The 4542-nt window shown below is 37.8% G+C and overlaps 1 pseudogene across 1 annotated transcript; it reads left to right on the top strand.

Annotated features, from left to right (window-relative positions):
* The first annotated feature begins 3214 nt into the window (after positions 1–3214).
* On the top strand, positions 3215–4164 carry LOC308350887 (olfactory receptor OR51C1-like; annotated as a pseudogene). Its single transcript has one exon. The product of its transcript is annotated as an olfactory receptor OR51C1-like (transcript).
* The last annotated feature ends 378 nt before the right edge of the window (positions 4165–4542 follow it).

The raw sequence follows: 4542 nt of genomic DNA, 5'->3' as shown, positions 1-4542 counted from the left end.
ACAAACAATAAGTCTAAAGAATTTAGGCTCAGTCAAAGAAGAGTGGGAGATTTATGAATAAAACATAAATTTATGTTTAATAAATTTATTAAATTTAATAAAGCAAGTTGTCTTCACAGTGTGAAAGAACTTGCTATATTTAGTATAGCCAGTAAATATGTGAAAGAACTTGCTTGTGAAGGTTCTTACTGTAAGAACTGTGAAAGAACTTGCTGTATTTAGGAGTTTGGTGAGGTAGGAAGGGTCCAGCCTGACCATATCAAAAGGTCCCTGGGGTAGAGAAGAGATTGGACAGCAGGAAAAGTAGATTTTGGTTAGATTGAGAAGATCCTTGACTTTTGTGATAAAGGGGAGAGAGTTTTGACTTCATGCTGAAGACAGTGAAGAGCTCTGTAGGAAGATGTATTTTTTTTTAATATTTTATTTATTTATTTGACAGAGAAAGAGAGATCACAGGTAGGCAGAGAGGCAGGCAGAGAGAGAGGAGGAAGCAGGCTCCCCACTGAGCAGAGAGCCTGATGCGGGGCTCGATCCCAGGACCCTGAGATCATGACCTGAGCTGAAGGCAGAGGCTTTAACCCACTGAGCCACCCAGGCACCCTGGAAGATGTATTTTTGAGAGATCATGCTGGTGTCGATATGGAGAAAGTGTGAAAACAACTCGAAACTCAGGGAGGGGAAATTACGTATGAGAAAATTGCTGTAGTTCCTGCAAAAACTAATGAAACTGTTATTACAATAGAGGTGATAGAAGTGGGAGGGTAAGGATGAGTCAGTCAAAGGACATATTAGAAGTCAAACTCATAAAGTTTGTAGATTGGCTGGCCTAGATAGTTGTGGTAGGCAGCGTTCTAAAAGGGCCCTCATAATTGCTCTATGATTACAGCAGTATGAAACCCACCCCTTGAGTGTGAGTGGGCCTATGAATGTGATGGGATATGTTGCATTGTATGAATGGCAAAGAGAATTTGCAGATGTCATTAGGGTTTGTGATGACTTGACTTAGAGTTAATCAAAAGGGAGATTGTTCTGGTGGGCCTGGCCCTATCATGTGAGCATTTAAAAGGGACAAGAAGCAGTAGAGAGATTCCTCTGATGGATTGAAAGATGCCACCTGTCATGTTGTGAGAGGTCCACATGACTGCATAGAGGGCAGTCTCTAGGAGATGAGAGCAACCTCTAGTCCACAGCCAGCCAGAGATAGGAGACCTCAATTCTATGCCACAAGGAATACCATGCTGCTAATAGCCTGGATGGATCTGGAAGAGATCCTGACCTCTGGATGAGCACAGAGTCCTGGCTGAAAGAGACGCTGAGCAGAGACCCTGCTGATGCTGTGTTCAGATGTCTGACTTGCTGAAATGTGAGGTAATAAATGTCTGTCAAACCATGACTTTGTGCTAGGTTTTTATGCAGCAATAGAATGCAACAGAGTATGCTTCAGTCCAAGAAAAAGCAAATTTCAGTGATAGGTGTGAAGCATTTAAGAGAGAAATGAGGCTAGACAAATGTTCAATAAGTTGTTGGTAAAGGGAAAGAGATACATGCAACAGGAAGGAGGCAGTGTTACGGTTAGGTTGAGAAAGAAGTTCAAATATTTATAGACTGTGGTAATGGTACAAATGAAAACATTCAAATTTTAATAAAGAAGGAAAATTGGTGGGGTTATTTGACAGTGCAGAAATGCATCTATGTATTTTTAAATTTTTGTTTGGTGTTTAGAAAACATCCAAATTCCTTACAGTTTGATGGTGATAAAATAATTCAATACTGGGTTCTTGTTTTTCTAAGTATCTTATCCTTCCTTAAGTATCTTTGAGGGCAGATGCCATGTTTATTTTGGTTCTGTAGCCCTCTATTGGTTTACAACATGCACTCAGTAATTTAATGTTAAACTATACAAATATTCAGAACTGATTTAGAGACTACATAGTAGGTAAGATTTCTTTGGAAGTGAGCAAGAGTTCTTCTGAATCAAGTAAGAATGAAGAAGAAAATCTTAGCTGTGGAGGAAGAAGGGACCATATGAAGAAGTTATTAACCAGTAGTCATTGCCGAAGTCAGACTCAGATAATATTTTCATCTTTTGTCTCAGCTCAGACAGTAAGACCTGTGACTAAGGGGGAGTGGCATGTGAATAGATGTGGGAGAGGAAACAAAAGAAATTTCATACATTATTTTAAATTTAATTTTTAAAAAATGTAATAGCTAGTACTTGGTGACTTTTATATCACAGTGAAATACCCCCAGAGATTTTCATATACATTAACTAATTTAATCATTATAAAAATTCTATGGGATATATCTGTCATTATTACTTTAGAGATGGAGAAGTTCAGGGCACAGATAATTTAGGAACTTATCATGTGAGTAACTTAGCTGATATATATATATATATATATATATATATATATATATATTCTGAATGCATCAGCATGTGGAATATGCAGTTCTAAAAAATGGATTTGGGATGCCAAATAAAAATCTAGAACATCAAAGTATCCATAATACTTACTTTTGAGACCCTTTATCCTCAAATAGTTCTGTTTGTAATGGTCTTGATGGCTTATATTAGTTATGTAATCTGAAAGCTAATTAGTTATCATAATCAAGTTATGATACTACAAATAAACTGTATGTCCATATAGGATGTTATCACAACTACTAACAGATAGTAGGGGCTCAACAAATGTAGGCTATTATGACTGGAGATAATCAACCTGCTTCAAAAACATATCCAAGAGATGAAGAGAACATTCTTTTTGGGCCCTCAGAAGTCAATTCACTTTATTTACTATATCAGAATCCCTGCATGTACTCTTTGTTGTTCATCTAAGATTTCATACAACCCAATATACACATTTCATGAAGTATCTATTGACTGCATACCTTGTAAAGTCAGGAAGTGATGGGTGCAATCTGCTTAACGGACAATGAATTTAAGTAAGAAGGTCATTGCTAGATTGTTTATAGACAAATTCTGTATCCTTACGTAATTGTTCATTTCCTGTTTTCTGCTTCTTTATTAGATGTGGTCTTAGTTTTTTTCCTTTATTTTTTAAACAATCTTAATAATCTCTTTCTATAATGCAGATGTTGTCTTTTATAAATGTTTACTAGGTGAAATAATTACTTTCAAGTCAAATTCATTATAAAGAAATACAGTTTATCATTGCAGGATATTCAGCTTAAGATTCTGTACTTTGAGTTCAACATGTCAACTTTACAGAATACCACATCCTCTTCCATCATTTTCCTGCTAACTGGTGTTCCCGGGCTGGAAGCCTTCCACACGTGGATCTCCATTCTTCTGCTTTCTCTACATAACTGCTCTCTCAGGAAACAGCCTGATCCTATTTGCCATTGTCACACAGCCCAGCCTTCATGGACCCATGTATTATTTCCTCTCTATGCTGTCCACCACTGACCTTGGCCTGTCCATATCCACCCTGGTCACCATGTTGGGTATATTCTGGTTCGATGCCAGGGAGATCAGCTTTAATGCCTGCTTATCACAGATGTTTTTCATTCAACTTTTCACTGTTATGGAATCCTCAGTGTTGTTGGCCATGGCCTTTGATCGTTTTGTGGCCATCTCTAGTCCTCTTAGATATGCCTCTATCTTAACTGACCTTAAAATAGTACAGATTGGAGTAGCAATCATCACCAGGGGGACACTAATACTGACTCCTATGGTGTTGCTTCTTAAACGATTGTCCTTCTGCCGCAGCCACGTGCTCCACCACTCCTACTGCTTCCACCCTGACGTGATGAAGCTCTCGTGCACAGACACCAGGATCAATAGTGCAGTTGGGTTGACAGCCCTGATCACCACTGCTGGAGTGGACTCCATCTTCATTATTTTTTCTTATTTTTTAATCATTAAGACTGTCCTCAGTATTGCATTTCCAGAAGAGAGAAAGAAAGCCTTTAGCACATGTGTCTCACATATTGGGGCTGTTGCTGTATTCTATATTCCATTGATTAGTCTGTCCTTTGTACACAGATTTGGGAAACAGGCTCCTCCTTATGTACATACTCTGATTGCCAATGCCTACCTGCTAATCCCCCCCTGTGCTAAACCCCATCATCTACAGCGTGAAGACCAAACAGATACGCAGGGCTGTGCTAAAAGTTCTCCAGTCCAGAGCAACAAAGGAATAGATGGGTTTTTCACTTTTTTCTATTTCTTGTTATTGTATAGGTGAGTAAAATGCTATTCATAGAAGTTAAAATACTGAGACTTATGTTTGGGATAAAAGCTTCTCAAAAGATCACTTTAGCTTTAAGTAACAAGACCATGAACTAAAAGAAAAATTAGGCTACATTTATTGATTATTATTTCCTCAGACAACCACAGTGACATTAACATTTATTCATTTGAGATAAAAGATCTTCAGTTACTTATATAACCAAAATGACCCCGTTTGGATTTCAAATGAGGTGTTATTTTGTTTGTTTGTTTTAAAAAAGAAGGCAGGAATAAAAAGTGTGTTGACAATAGCCCATTACTGAATTTTATCATCTAAATCCGGCACATGA

Source organism: Martes martes (genome assembly GCF_963455335.1).
Source record: "Martes martes genome assembly, chromosome: 10".
NCBI classification, from domain to species: domain Eukaryota; kingdom Metazoa; phylum Chordata; class Mammalia; order Carnivora; family Mustelidae; genus Martes; species Martes martes.
Note: the sequence above shows the minus strand (reverse complement) of the source record. Positions and strands in the feature narration are given on the sequence as shown.